Source organism: Ciconia boyciana, chromosome 5 (assembly GCF_034638445.1).
Source record: "Ciconia boyciana chromosome 5, ASM3463844v1, whole genome shotgun sequence".
Classification (NCBI taxonomy): Eukaryota; Metazoa; Chordata; class Aves; order Ciconiiformes; family Ciconiidae; genus Ciconia; species Ciconia boyciana.
In genome coordinates this window covers 69,338,221-69,354,362 of record NC_132938.1, presented here as the reverse complement: position 1 = coordinate 69,354,362, position 16,142 = coordinate 69,338,221, and the positions used below count along the sequence as shown (strand labels likewise).

The following is a 16,142-nucleotide window of genomic DNA, read 5'->3' as shown; positions in this document are numbered from 1 at the left end:
CTCTGCCTTCTGATAAGCTGTTTCTGAGACAGATTTTCAAGGTGATTAGGCAGGTGCTTGGTGAGATGTTAAAAAGTGTCTATGAGATTAAAGTTTCCTTTGAGAATCTTACTGGAAGTTTATCTGCGTAAGTGCCCCAACTCCGTTAAAATTCAGGTTCACAGGCCTTATGACTGATGGTGTCATTGGATCGTACACCTAATCTGATGAAAAGTCAGGCTATTTACAGAAGGGATGGTTCTTCTCTTTCTTCACTGCCCCAGCCTCACGGCCTGTTTTCCTTGCACCAGTCTGAATGATCATGTAGTTGCAGAGTAAAAAGAGAAAAAAAAAAAGTTCTCTGTCGCCTCTTGAGATGGCACAGTTATTCAGTCCAATGCAGAGGAGGAAGACTGTTGTAGGAATGGCATCAAGCCAGATACCCAGGTGTATGTGCCCCTTTGCTCTCCTTTTTTCAGTTTCCTCATGTTATTCAGAAAAGCTAGGCAGATGCTAATGATGTTTAATTAGGGTATATTAAAAGTAGCTGATGGAGTTAGAAGTGGTGAATGTACAAGAAAGACACTGCTGATACTACTCACACACAGAATAATGAGTCACACACAGGGTTTGGACAGTTAGCTATGAGTTGAACATCCTAAAGCAGGTGGCAGACTTGAAGTTTTGACCAAGTGTGTACCAAAACAGCCCGGCCAGCGAAGTCTTGTGGCAGATTTGACCATGGCACACTGTTTCTGCTTGCCCTCAGGTCTTCTCACACAACTGATCTGTCTGAAGCCAGTTCTAACCAGCTCTCTCTGGAACAACCGTTCTGGTTATTAAACATCAGCAAAAGGCCATACTAGGCTGTTTTATAGCCCTTTTTAGGTAAAGGAGCATAGTAATGTGATCCTCCCCAAGCCTCAGTGTAAGTAGAAAATAATTTAATTCTTTCATGCCAAAGCGAACCAACCAGTCAACCCTAACAACAACAAAAGCAGTAAAAACATGGTTCTAACAAGACACCTGACAAACTGCAGTGCTTCCCTAACTATCTTCTTGTTGTATCTGTTTAGTGTGAATCATGCACTGAATAGATACTCGAGCAACAAGGATCCAGCGAATGGAGCTTGCCACCAACCCCAGTCCTGCCAAGTCAGCCTGCAGAGCAGAGCAGAGCAGAGCAGACCTCGGGCACATGTAAGGCCTTTTCCATGTATTTCTCTGTGTGAGACTGGATCACCGAGACTGCCAAGCTCTTGGAGCAGATAATACTGCTGCATCCACCACTCTTGACTCAGGACACTTGGCCCTGATTTAAGCACTGATTTAAGCAGTACAAAAACCAGTAGCAGTCTCATCTTTCTTCTGTACCTTGCTTGCAAGTATTGACATTGACACAATTTAAAGACATTTTAGTTTGTCTTGAGATAAACCTTTACCAGTTACATCTGCAGCCCAGTGCTGCACTGTATCTGTGCGTGATTGCACGTAAAAAGAAGTTTACTTGCTAACTGTAATTGTGTACAGTACCACCACAAAATACAAATTAAAGCTGATTACCAAAGTTCATTCATCTTGAATCATTCAAGGTTCAAAACTTAAGTAGTAAAATACTAAGTTTATTCCAGGCTTCCCCCATCAATATTACGGCATCATTCTGGGTAGGAGTTCCTCACTACACTTCTGTTGTAGCGTGCTACCTAACAACGTAGTACAATTTACCTGTTTGCAATTTATGTAGTATTTATATGACAAAGAAATGGAAGAATTTTAGATTATGAAGTTAGAAAGAAGTGCCGATAACCTCACAGCCATAAAACTGGGTATTTTTAACTGCTGCTGTTATGCTCCTTCTGTGACCTGGGGCAAGCCATTCCAGTTCTGTGTCTTCAGACCCTGGGTGGGCAAGTGGGTAAGTCCAGGACTACTGTTCATTTGGTAAAAGTCTTGGGGCTTTAACTTCTCTGGGCCTCAGTTTTGCTGGGTTCTAAAATGAGGTTAATACCATACCTAGAACTTCATAAACACGTGAAAATTTACTGGCATAAGTATAGAGATGTAATTATGCCAGTATAGGTGTATCGTAATATTTTGCCATGTAGAAACATCTTGCACTTGTTACTTCATATCTCCTTCCAGGAATGATGACTGGGTAAAAGCCAAAGTATTTGTTAAACAATCAGTTTCAGTTCAATCCTACTTGCGCTATGCTCATCTGAGTGCTGTAAAGATTCCTGTAAACACAGTAGGCGAGAGAGACTTATCGTTCTTCAAGTGGGCTGCAAACTTTCAGTTAGATCCATGTTCGAGCAGACGCTTGCAGATTCAAATAGAGTTCAAGTTCATTTCAGAGGGCCGTAGGGGCGAGACTTCATTACTATATATCTGATTGCACAAGAAGCCTCATGCACTTGAAGAGGTTTACTTGCGTAAATTAGAAGTAACTGCAACAGTACCTACGGCCAGGATGAGGCCCACATGTAAAGTACCTGGGGATAGAGAGCGGGCTGTTATTGGAAGGTATTACAGCAATTACTTCAATATTAAGAATAGACTAAGTCAGGGAGTGAATCGCCTGTACACAAGAGGCAGGATGAAATCCAGCTCGGAGCGTTACAGGAATTAACTTTATCGCAGGTCTCCCAGCATTTGGAGCTTTCCCCAAAGCCCCAGCTGCCGGACCATCTCAGCCGCGCTCCAGCGGCTACATAAGCGCCTTTTAAACCTCCGCCAGCCCCGAGGGCGGCCGAGCAAACGTGGCCGAGGCCGGGCCCTTGGGGCTCGGACACCGCGGGGGGGGGAGTAAAGCCACCCCCGCGCCTCGCCGCGCTCCCGGGGCCGCGCCCGCGGGGCGGCCGCTTGCCGGCGGCGGGCGCAGCGCTCCTAGCGGGGCCCGGCGGCCCCAGCCGCGCGCGGCGGGGGCGGTAATTTGGAGAGGATCCCTTGCCGGGCCGGTGCGTGAGTGCGTGTGCGTGTGTGTGTGTGTGCGCGCGTGTGCCGGTGAGCAGCGCGCTGGCAGCGGGGCGAGCGGCGGCTGGGCGGCTCCGACTGCCTGACGCCAGCGAGACCAGATCAATCCAGGCGCGGAGGCAGCGGGAGCGCGGGGCTGCCCGCCGGCGGCGCGGAGACCCGCCCGTCCCGGCCCCCCTCACCGCCCGGCAGCCGGTAACAACTTCGCGTCCCCTCGCCTCTCCCCGCTGCCCCCGCCGGGCGGCCGTGCCTGCGCCGCCCCCCTTCTCCTCCTCCCTCCTTCCCCCCCTCCCCTCCCCAGCTCCCCCGGGTGGTCCCCGGCTCCGGGGCAGGGTGCGGGGGCCCCGCGCGGGACCGGGCCGCGGGGAGCGGCTCCTCCGTGCCGCGAAGGGAGCGCAGCTCTGCTCTCCTCCTCTCCTCCCCGGCATGATGGCGTCCCTCCGGCAGCCCGCAGGAGACCCGGGCTGCCGGTTCCCCGCCGGCCGCTCCCGGCTCGAAGTTTGTGGGTAGGTGCCGCGTCGGGCCCGGCGGGAGGGAGAGCCCTTCCCCGCCGGGAAGCCGCCCTCCTCCTCGGCGAACCCAGTGCCGGGGCCGCGCCGCAGCCGCCGCCCGGCCGCGGCCCCGTCCCCATTGTGCGCCCCGCGGGGGGACGCGGCGGAGCCCCGGCCAGACGGGGCAAGTGCCCTCCTTTGTTTTTGCGGGGGAAAAGCCTCTCGCCTCCCACCTCGGCCGATCCGTATCCCTGTCCGTTTAAGGCTTTCCCCCCCGCCTTCCTTTCTTTCTTTCCGCAGCCCCCTTCCTCTCTCCCCCCTTTTTTTTTTTACTTTAATGACAAATCTGTGCTTAGAGGTCAAGGAAAGTTCACTTAATTTTTTTTTCTCCTCCCTGTTAGAAGGTTTGGATGCATGAGATTTTCCCCTCCTCAATGCAGTTTCTTCATATACTCGGGCTCTACAGCCAAATAATCTTGTCCTGAATATAGATCTTTAAAGCTTATGAAAATTTACTGGTGTGGAAATATTCAGTCATGCATTCGAAAGGATCTGGGCCAAATCCTGACTTTTTTTTTTTATAAATTGAAGTCAGTGGGAGTTCTGACTGAGGAAGGGTTGCTGTGCTTGCTCTTTTGTTAGTAGATGAATCTGAAGAAGATATGTGGTCTGACCTTACAGTTTGCTTTTACAGTATCTGAATAATTAGAGCTTATTCTGAAAAATAATCATTATTTTGGTGTATTTTAAGAAAAAATTATGCTCGCTGCATGTAAAAAAGGTAACCGTTTTATTTGGGGAAGGAGAAGTATTGTTGGATCCAGGTGGGGAGGAGTAAAAGTAGATGTGTATTTCAGATACAAGCAAATGGAAAAGATCACTGCCTGAAACATGTCAGTGTTTAATGGATGTCAGTGTTTAAAGATACGGCATCTTGAAACTAACATGCTTAGGAAAAAGCTGTATTTCAAACATGTCATAGCTGATAGTTCACATCTCTTTTGCACACAGAGAAGTCAAAAAGAGAAAACTTTAATTTTTTTTCCCCCAATAGTTATACGTGTTTTTAAGCAGCACTCAAGAATAAGACTAAAAACTGAAGCTAACCCAGCCCACAGAGACCAGTTTTCATTGCGGGCTTGTGTCTGCAATTCTGCTAGTCTTCGGGTGGCTAACTGTCTGCACCTTGTCCTGTCAAACAATAGGAGCAAATCATGTGAGGGAACCTGAGGTGTTAACGTTGACTTATTTTTTTCTTTTACTTGCCAGTAATTACTCTGCTGAATTATGGGGGATGAGTTTGTTAGTTGCAACTGATTAATACTCATTTTATTTTCCCATTGAACCGGAGAGCAGTGCTGTGAAGCTTTTTAGAGGGTCTCATTGGATTTTAGTGCAAGTTTTGAGTGCTCGCTTCTTTACTGTGACTGGAAGAGCAGACTGGTATGAAAATGAAAGATATCTAGCCCTTTTTGAAGTTCTTGCTCTGGTCTTAGGGAGGAAATCTTGCAATTTACTTCAGGCTGTAAGTAGGTGCTTGAGAGAAATTTCCCTTGATTTGGGTGATCCAGAAGCCTTCCACAGCTACCAGAGAGGATCACTTCAAGGCATGATCAGGTTACCCTAAGGGTAGGGATTTGTCCTTGCTTTGGTTTTGACCCTATCAACCATTGGGTATGTAATCAAATACATTTTTTCCTACTCTGTCCTGTTCAACTTGCCTTTTCTGTACCCTTGAAGATGTGATGATCCAATACATTTGAGAAAAGTGACTGAATAAACAGATGGAGATCTTTCTGTTTCTGTATAAATGTTAACTATCAAATCAAATGTTTGAAAGCTGATGAGTTTAGTGTTTGCTTTTCCTCTGTAGTTTGAACACAGAATAAAGAGTTGAACATAAAGAAAAGCAATATGAAGGTTAATAAAAGTGCTACTTGAGTTTCTGATTACTGGGAAATTATCCAGATTAAATGATGAGTTTTGTTCCTTGGTATAAAGATTTAATTTAAAAAAATGAAGGGGTTGTGACTTTTTTTTTTTAAATTGAAGCATGAATGCACTGCATATTACATATAGCCAGTGTTCTGCTCTGTGAAGCCCAAGTTGTGTGTGTAAAATAAAAGCTCATTTGAGTAGTCTTACAAGCCTAATGGAGGCATCATCTCAGCTTTATAAATAATGTAAGTTGTGTATAATGTGGAGTCCCCAGAGACTGCAGAGAAAGCATCATTACCAGCCTTTTCAACCTGCTGGAGATCTTAAATTGATTTACAGCACTGAACTGGTGCAAAATGATACATCAGGATGACACGGGGTCAACCTGTAAAAGTCTATGATGTGAGCCCGTTAGTTCAGTCATCATAATTAAACCATATTATGAGGGCAGCAAAGCAAGTGTCTGTGACATGTCCCATTGTGCTTCAGATATGGGTGGTTTAAGAATCAAATAAAGAGAGCACCATGTTTATTATTTAAGTTATGCAAAGAGTAGTTGAAATTAAAGCTTTTGGCCCTGTGAAGAATAAATGCTGAACCAATTTAGGTTGACTCTTAACCTCTTTCTTGCAGTCATTAGCAATGGAAATAGATGAAGGCATGTGCAGCTTGGAGGTGTGTGGGGGGGGAAGTGGTTGTGAGTGAATATCTCTGAATTTTATATATCCCTTCTCAGGCCTCAAAATCAGCTAGACTTTACCTGCAGACTGTGCTATCAGATATCAAAGGGACAAACAGGCAAACAAACAAATTGTTTGGGTTTTTTTTTTCCTAGTATTTTTATCCTACTAAAGTTTTTAACTGCCTGTTGAAATGTTCCTGCAGATCCAAGTTCTTGTATAAGACCGAGCATCTTAATCATATCTTGAACTATATGACCAAACTTATTTTAGAACAGAGACTGTAATTTTGAATATGGGTTGGCTTAGGTCACTCTACTTCTCTTAGTGAAGGCAACTGTGGCTTCAGATTCATGTTTCTGCTCTAAGTAGCTTAGAAACTAGCATGCCACAGGTAGTAAAACATTACATACTAAACATCTTAGGTCTTGCTGTTTCTGCCGATAAAATCACTATGAAGTGTTTTGGGAAAATCCTGCTAAAACGCCTTTTTCTTCTTTCTACTAGTCAGTGTGCTGCTTGGTGATTTGAGGGTTTTGCATGTATTAGTGGTTAAACCAACTCTTCATACCTGAATTGGTGTGAATTCTGCACTGCATCTCCTGAGCTTCTCCCAGCCAAGAGAGAAGCATCTCTTATTTTTAGTCACAATTGTAACAAAAGAAATAATTTTGAGGGATACAAGAGAAGCAGAGAAAATAAATGGTCGCTCGTGGTGAGAGATCCATTAGTCTCCAGGTTCAGTTGCATCTCAACAGCATGTGCTTTAGCTAAGGTGCTGAGTGGCACATAAAAGAATTAAAGCTCGCTTTTGGGTGCAGTGTCTTATAAAATGTGGATATGGAGCGCTCTTCTGCTGTGTCAATGCAGATGAATAAATGAAACTACCTTATTGAAGAGAGAGCCATAAAATCTGTGAAAATGAAAATCAGATTCCACAAATTGCTTTATGGGTAATGAAGTGATTCTACTAATGTTTTTTGGGGTTTGGTTTGGTTTGGCTTTTTTTTTAATTTCTGCTTTAGGTTTTGATGGCAAACTCACCCAGTTGTGCTTTCAGAGTGGGGAAAGGTCTGTTCTGCCCATAAAAACTTCACTTGTTTCCCTCTAGTAGCTGCAGAATGGTATTCTTCCACTGGCCTGTCTTTTGTGTATAGCAGTGTCTCAAAAAATTGAATGCATACAAGTCTTAATAAAGATGATATGCAGTTCCTAGAAGTTTACCTTTGAAGTTTACTGAACAGAAAATTTGAGTTCAAAACTTAAACACCAAATTGGCAAGCGTGGCTTGAAGTGCTGGTGACTTAAAGGCTCATCTATGCAGGCATCTTGCACTTCTCTAGCTATTTTGCCGAAGCTACGATGGCATAACTTTAGAACGACATAGAGGATTTTTATGTTCAAACAGCGATATTTGCTTGGGATGGGAAAGAAGTTATTTTAAATTGATACTTTTTAATTGATAGAGTTGTATCCCTGCAGGCTGTTATGTAATTTCCATTAGAATGTTGCTATTCTTCAAGATTCAAAATAACCAGAGAAAATGTTAGACTGGGCCTTTTGTGAAGGGCTCTGCAGAGGGTGGATTCAGGGGTGAGGAGAAGGATGCTCTTGGCTGCTAATGGCTGCCACAAAGATCCCTATCCTCCTCTGAGGACAAATGTTAATTTGCATTACAGAAGCTTTTTGGTTTTGTGTGTATTTGAGTGGGGGGGGTCTTTGTTTTTTAACAGGATAGAGAAGCCAAACATTTCATAAAATAAACAGGCTGATTTCAAGGAATGTAAAGCATTTTCCAGAATGAACCCGGATCGTACAGGATCTCTCCCTGCTTCAGTTTTATGCATGCGTTGGCTTTGGAAGTGCCTCATAGTTGAATAGGAACAAAGATGGAGCACACTACTTCTAATTAGACTGTGTGAGGTCAAGTATTCAGTAGGTGTAAGGCTGAACTCTGCTGAGTTGTGTAGATGGGTCCATTTATATTTTTCTTTATTTTGGGGAAGGAGGGAGGATGTGTATCAGGCTCTGTGGCACTGGGATTGCTATGGTGGAAGTGTTGCGCAGCTGTGTGACCACAGTGCTGCCTCCTGATAGCTCTGCTCTGTGTGATCCAGCTGCTGGGGTGAGCTGTCATTAAATTACGAAGGGTTTTCTGCAAGTACGGATTCCTTTACTCAGTTGTACTCTTCTTGCGAGTGCTGCGTCTTGGGAGACTGTGTAAAAGCTGAGTTTAAATCAAGAGTTGAAGCTTTTTTTCCCTCTAGACTTGCCAATGCAGGGAGCCTGACCAGTGCAGCTATTCTGAACACTTGCACAATTCAGTCGTTCTAACGTAGCTCTGTAATTGTTCTGGACTATATGTCACTTTTATTTCAATATGGGATATCCACTTGGGAGAGTGATGTTAGAATAGATGTCACCAGTCTTTCTCGTTTTGTTCTTCCCCCACCCTTTCCCTAGCATGCGCAAGCGAAGTCTAGAGTACAAGGAGGAAAACAAATTATTTTTAAACATGCCTTTATGTAAGTCATTATATTTAGGCACTGTTCAAAGCAGTATCATCCAAAGGCAACTATTATGTTGACTTGGCATGTAAGCAAATCATTAATGTGGTTCACCAGTGATTTCTGAAGCATTATTTCATATTTCCATGCTTATAAAGGGAATACTCTTCCCAACATGGCAGCAGATGAGACTGTCTGAATAAGTCAGTATAGACAGTCTGAATTATAGCACTTAGTGGTATTCAGAAGTATTTAACTTGCAAGTTTTTGTCATTAAAATCATTAAAATGCCAATCGACATCAAAGTCATCTATGGACTATCAATCCAATATTGGGTAACTTGGAAATAAGATACCTGTTAAAAAATCTTTACAATGGTAAAGTGATTATACACAGAATCGCAAGAGTTTTCACTGTCTCCTTGCTTCTGTCCTCAGCATGGGTGAAAGAATCACGTCTGCCCTCCAGCTTTGACTGGTGGACCTTCTTTCGGTACTTGGAACTATAGTTCGAGGGGAAGCTGAAAATGTATCCTCTTAATACCAATTTTGTGGGTGAGTAGAAGTTGGATCTCAGGATTTACAGCGTTACAGTTTCTTCTACAGAGGTTGCAAGACTGAGGTACATGTTTAAAAACTTGTCTAGGTAGATGAAAGCAAAAAAGCATGTGTGCACACAGAGCTAACATGTAGCAAGTCAAAAAGTTTTCTATTAATTCAGAGAATTCTTTATGTTCAGATTGCTTGGGGCATGCAGGGACTGTAGTTGATCATACTTTTGCTTGCTTTTCTTCCTCACTTTGTTCAATATTGGGAATTAGTATTTCATTCTTCTGTGTTTACATGGAAGACTGATTTACTGAGGATATTTTTCATATAAATCATTTCAGACTTCTGATTTCAAGCATTTTAAGGCATTGACAATAATAGGACCATTCTGTCTGGTGTACTGTGATGAAACCAGGGCATGAGACTTAAAGATACCTTATTCTTATGCTGGTTATGTGTGTAGGGTTATTCACACTTGATAGGTATGCTGTATGTGCATGTGCACATATGGATGCCTAAAATAACATTCACTGCTGTTGAAAGTTAAATTATTTGGATCAGATAAAGGTAGATTAAACCTATATATAGTTGAGAAGAGCCTGTAAATTTATCAAGGTGTGTGTATATAATAACTATTTATATATAAATACTTAAATGCTGCTTAAATGTTTAAAAGCACAAAATCAGTTTTGGTTGAAGATGAAGTAAATAACTGGAGAATCATGTTGCAACAAATTATGGCTTCCACTTAAATGTGTTTCTACGGATGATAGGAGGAGGAAACATCTGCTGTTTGGTCAGATGCTGTTAATGAGTTGCATATTTGACTTTATACTACCAATATATTTCACCTTTGTATCTGTTAGGTTTTATTTGAATATTGACGTGTGAGGAATTAATCAAATGTCCTTGCTGTCTTACATGTATCTTACTAGTAAGCACTTTCATTCAGCTGACATGTTGAGGGACAAAATATGTGGCTTGTAACTAGCTGTATTTCCTGAGGCAGTGGAGAGAGGGCTTTCAAAAATTTTCTCCAAGACAAATTTGGAAGTGTGTGTGAGAGAGAGAGAGAGCGTGGAAGCTAGTGTGGAACTGACATCTCCTGCTGTTTCACTTGATGATTTAATTCTTTGTGGTGTCCTGTAAATTATAAAGCTGAAGAATAGCAAAAGCGTATGGGTTGGGGTTTTTTTGTTGTTGTTTGTTGGTTTTTAACTCTTTGTCCTTCTTTTCTTTCTAGCCCTCCCAAGGTATTGCAAAACAAACTCTGCTAGTGTTTTGGTAGGACAAAAAAGTTGGCAGAACACCTTTGCTCACTGTTGGCCAGTTGTCTTTTTTTCAAGGGTTTCTGAGCTGTGTTGTATGAAACAAGACGGTTGCTTTCACGTTAGGCCACAAGCACCTACTTAGGAGTGTAGATTCTGCTCACAGGTCCTGAAAAGTTACTAAAACTCATCAATAAAATACAGTTCTATTTGATGAAGGGTCTTTCTGTTGATATCTAAATGCATATTTTTACCACTGTTGTGGTTTCCTGACTGAAATCTACTTTGGGGAAGGCAGTTTTGGTTTTATTTTAACCTAGGGAGGACTTTAGGGAGGACTTTCTTCAGGTTAGTCATATATTAAAATAATCCATCTTGCCTTTGCAGATAGGCTGGGAGATAACCAGTACATGAACCTGACAAGGGTTAGTCATGGTTGCTTAAGGTATCTGGTGCTGTAGTGATGAGCATGGTATGGGAACCTCTGTAGATCAGAATCTTTTAGTAGCTCACAAGCAGTGAAAAAAGGGGTGGAAAAGTGGCTTCTTACCAGGGCTGTATGTGAAGCAGGGTGACAGTGATGAGGACTTGCATTTTAATGGAATGGAGCGGTACATGAAGCCTAACTTCAAGGGTACAAGCAGTGAAGGAAGGATGAGTGAGGCAACTCAGAAGACTCCTGGATGCTTTGAAAACATTATAAAAGTTTTATGTAAAATTTGGAGAGGGATTATTTCTCATTATATTTTTCTCTGCTTTGCCTTCTGCTCTCCCTGGTTTGTATTTGAGATTCCTAAAATAAGTACAGTAAGGTCACAGGCCATTTTAAATAGGACTTGGTGAAGTGGTCAAAATCGGGGAAACAAAATGATCTGATGGAGATCAGATAATTCACGAGAGTCTGTTCTTTGTAGAATTCTGGACAAATCTTCTATCCTCTGTTGAAATGTATGATTTTTGATTAATAGCACTGAATCCATTGAGTTTTACTTCCTCGTGAAAATGCCATATTACTTTAAAAATCAGTTCTCTCATGACTCTGCCTGTGCATGGCAAATAGAGCTTGGTCCCTACATCTATCTAGTAGCACTTGATATGATTTTGTATTTCTGCCAAGGCAAGCAGAGTTCTATCCAGTTTCCCTGAACCAATTGTTTTTCTGATGTGAACCAATTCTTGTTTTCAGATGAGTAGCAGGTGGTTGTTTTGAGAACTTCACAGAATCACAGGATGGTTGAGATTGGAAGGGACCTCTGGAGGTCATCTGATCCAACCCCCTGCTCAGGCATGGCCACCTAGGTTGCCTAGGACCATGTCCAGATGGCTCCTTTTTTCCAGTTGTATGACAACAGCATTATTGTTTTGTCACAACAGCGATGCAAGTAAATTTGCAATTTACCTAAACCTTCTCATAGACCTGACAACATGCATGTGATGGCTTCAGGGATTGTTAAATGCGTAATATGATTACACTGGTTTAATTTCAAATGTGTAGTCTTTCAGGAATTTCAAACACATCTGAAGTGTGTGCTTCCCTGCAAAGGGAGGGAAGAGGGAGATGAGAGAGATGGAGACTCAACTCATGTGGCTTTACTGAGGCTTCACCATGAATCTCCAACATTCAGGACCAGAGTTTCATCTCCCTTCACACAGTCTCTTGGTCTTTCCTCTTGTCATCAGACACTTGTGCCTTTTTATCACTGAGGAGATAGATAAAACAGACATTGGTTATGTCTTCATCCCTGTTCTGTTAATTACCTGTGAATGCAGTGACAAACTCTACCAATTTGAAAAATGTGAGTTTTGACCTTGCTGAATGTCTCAGAAAACCTGGCTTACATATAGGTTGCCATCTCGGCTATTACAGTTTCTTGTTTTGCATTTTTGCCCACTTCTGGCTTTACAGGCTGGCATACTTAATAACAGGCCCTTTATTATCCATGCTAGCTAGTGTCAGTGTTAAGTGCTTCCACTTGGATGTAGTAGCCAAAGGAAAAGTCTTTGTCTTTATTCACTTAAAAACTTAAGATAATGTAATTATGGTTTCTGTAATGTGTCGTATTAGATTTCATCTGGAAAATATTTTATAAATACTCTCAGCTTAAAACTCTGTGGTGTGTGGTATTTTTGGACAGATGGAAGCAAAATCACTCTTCTTTTTTCTGAAGTTTGCTGTCTAGTTACCTAGAGCAGGAGACAGTGGTAGCAGAGGGGGGTTGAAGTGCTTGCTAGAGCATTTGGTTATTGAGAACCTGCTAGGGCAGAGCTCATTGCTCTGGGGATGAGAAGAGGTTTTGCAAATCAACTGAAGTACTCATGTCTGAGTGTGAGCTAATCTTTGCCCTGGATGTCATTTAAAATTAGGGGGATGGTAACTCCACAAGATGGAGAGAACTCTTAACAGTTTGGCTCCTCTCAACCCTAGCCACAGAATTCTTCACGTATGCTGGCTGGGTGACTTTGGTGCTCATCCTGCTCTGAGCCGATCCAGCTGTTCTGCAGAACATTTTTTCTGTTGTTGTTTTTGCCAGGTTAGGAAGGTGAATTGGCTGACAGACTGTAAGCAGAGGGGAATCCTCATACGGTGGAGTACCAAAGCTGGCACAAGGGAGTAAAGGGAAACTTTTTCTTTTTGGGTGGGAGCAAGCCGTTAGAGCTGCTCATCTGCTTGTGGACCTGTGACCTTGCTGGCCCAAGGCAGCTGTTGGAGGTAGCCAGTTATAAACGAGTACTGTAGTACTCCCAGATGAAGACTTCCTTTACGTGCTTGCCAAGGAAAGGTCTAATTTACAGGGTTTTTTCCCAGATACTTATGTTGGTGATTAGCATGGTGAGGTTAGACTGCCAACAGTTACGTCAGTCACAAAGCCCCAGTGTAGTTATATTGGCAGCAAAACGACAATGATTAATGATACAGTGTGTTTTATGGGGGGTGAGGGAGGATGGATGGGGAGGAACATTTAAACAAGCTTTTCTGGTCAAGTGCTGTTTTGCTAGTATAAACTGCAAGCTATATTAGAAATGGTTTTCTAGTTTAATGCAACCCTATGAGCAGAGCACATCTAGTGCACATTCTGTATGAGATAGGACAAATGTTTTTCCTCATGGGGAAAAGAATGTCCTCCGAGTTTAACTTCTTAGTAGTAGAAACTTTCTTTTCCTCTTTAGAGGATGAAATAACTTGAAACAACTGGCAGACCAGATACTGTTAGCAGCATTATCAAGAAATTAGAGAAAAGCTAAATATTAAATCCATTAAAAACTCTTCTGTAAAAGCAGGCTGGTGTTACTAGAAATCATTGCCAGTGAAGACAATTAGGGCACCTGAAGCTGATACATGCTGTAAGCCAATGCACTGCTTGTAGCTTTCCTGGGTTCTGCACCACTGCATAAGTCACTTTGAAATTTTTGGCTTTCAGTCCACTTTTCTCAAAAGAAATTTAGAAAGCACTTGTTTTAATGGTATATGGTAAATGTGTTTAAAAAACCTTACTTGTTACTGCTAGTTATTTAACCTCTTCAAACATGGCATCTTTGTAATATATTTCTTAATTTCAAGAAATTAGACTATCTACAAATTTAAAATACAAACTTTAGAGATTTTCCCTAGTGGCAGTGTTGGAGCAAGGTTCTCACTGAACTCCCTTGTAGCCTTCTGCTATGCAAAGGAACTATCCAGACCCTTGGGAACCCGACTGCAATTCCCCCCCCCACCACCCCTCTGTGTTGCTACAGGCTTCTTTGAAATTTTATTCTGAGCAGAAAACATCACCTAACATAGCTGGCATAAAGACTCCAGGGCTATTTACTACTGTTTACTGGGTAACTGTTCCCTTTGCCCTTGTCCACACTAGTTTATCAGCTATGACTCTTGCTCATAGTCAGACCCGATGCATCTCCTGTGGTTTGTGAACTGGGAGCAGTTGAGAACTGGGAGCGCTGGTGGCAGGCTGCATAGGCTGAAGTCTCGTGTTTCTGAATATAGGCACGTTTCCATCACACCTTTGCCTAGCTTCTTGCCTCCCAACACAGGCCAGCCAGCAGTCAGGGTTGTTTGAGCCTAAAGGCTTGTTATGTCGGGAACTGGGGACTACTGGTTTCAGCCCCAGAATCTAGATTGTCAGCTTAAAGACAAGGAGTCTGAAATCTCTGTGTGCTTTTTTTGTGCACTAGCTTTCAGCCTAGAAGTAAGTAGTCTTGGAAAGCTGCAGGTCCTGGAAGTTCATCCTTGCAGTCTCACTTTGCGACATATTCAGGGCTTGGAGTCCTTCTGTCCTCTGTACTAGGACAGCTATGAGTGTTTGTTCAGTAGCAGGCAGCAGTGGAAAATCTGGGAAGCATTATGGCTGTTTAGCCAGCCTGCTGCTGACCCTACAGAGCATGTGGTGTTCGGGAAATACTGTGTTTCAGTATCTCAGCTGTAAGGTTGCAGTACTGCAACTTTGCAAAACCTGAATTTTGAAACTTTAAACTGGTCTTGGAAAATTATGGTGGAATGAATAATAAGTTGCCTTAATTCCATATGCAGAATCATATAGACTCTGTTAATAAAAAAGCTCGCAGATAAGGAAAGGGTACTGAGTAATTCTTTATGTGGCTTGATTCCTCTTCCAAAATCATAAAAAGCTTACAGATAACCAGGGGATCAGATAGATAGATTACAGCCATTTTCTCATGTTGTAAAACTTCCGTATTCCTGGTAAGCAATGTAGGAGGATATCTCCCACTTCCTTTCAAGCTATGCGGTTGCCAAGTGCTGTATGAACTATCAGTTCCTATCTGTGGGTTGAAGCCTTTGTATAAAACCCTCCAAAGCCTTGATCTCAGGAATATGAGAAAACAGTTTGACATGAGATTCTGCAGATGTTCTGGCTCAGGGCTGTGATGGCTGGTTTTGCCTTATCCTGCAGTTTTTTGAATTTCTCTGAATCCTCACATACGAGGGCGCCCTCATTTTGTGCCTTTAGAAGGCAGAAGGTATGTCTGCGACTTCTGGGTCTGTGCACGGCCATTCCCTGTCAGCAGTAGTTAGGAGGCACTTTTGTTGGCTGCGATGAGTGTGGTAGTGCTGGCACGTGCCCCGGTCTCAGCCCTGGTGCCTTGGCCCTCCGGCCCCTCACTGCAGCGGTCATCGGTTCTTGCTCAGGCAAAGCTGCCTCTGGCCGAGTGACTTAGTGCTCTCTTCCTCCATGGTGTGGAGGTGTTGCATGGGGTAATGGCACATGCTCTCACAAGAGCTGTCATGGTGCTGTCCTGCCAGCAAACGTTTTGTGGCGGTGGTCACCTCTCCATCTTTCTTTGTCTAGTACTTGCCTCTCAATCCATAGCCTTCAAGAGTTTTGTTCTCCACTTGTCAGCAGGAGAAGCTAAGGCTTAATGTGAGGAAGTGGCCTGCCCAAAGCAAATGGGAGCTGTGTCTCCTGAGCAGCAGCCCAGCGCTCTCCGTGACAGTGCTCCTTCTGCCAGCAAGGTTTTACAGGCTTAGGTGTGGCAGGAAAAAATTGCACTGATAGCCAATTCGGCTGCAGTCAGTAGTCTTCTTTGGATTAAAATGCTCCTGAGAACGGAACTTTTACACTTCATTGGTTGTCGTGGTTTAACCCCAGTCAGCAACTAAGCACCACATAGCTGCTCGCTCACCCTCCCCACCCCCCTGGTGGGATGAGGGAGAGAAGGGGCGGGGGGGGGGGAGTAAAACCCATGGGTTGAGACAAAGACAGTTTAATAGGACAGTAGAGGAAGAGAAAATAATAACAAT

The 16,142-nt window shown here is 43.2% G+C and overlaps 1 protein-coding gene across 4 annotated transcripts in view; it reads left to right on the top strand.

Moving 5' to 3' along the window:
• The first annotated feature begins 2,802 nt into the window (after positions 1 to 2,802).
• Positions 2,803 to 16,142, top strand: part of SMAD1 (SMAD family member 1) — a 49,973-nt gene continuing 36,633 nt past the window's right edge. The window contains exons 1-2 of one of the 4 annotated variants that reach the window (XM_072862510.1): positions 2,966 to 3,147; positions 9,006 to 9,122. The gene's annotated coding sequence lies outside the window, so the exon portion shown is untranslated. The other 3 variants (XM_072862509.1, XM_072862507.1, XM_072862508.1) reach the window with 3 other exon arrangements.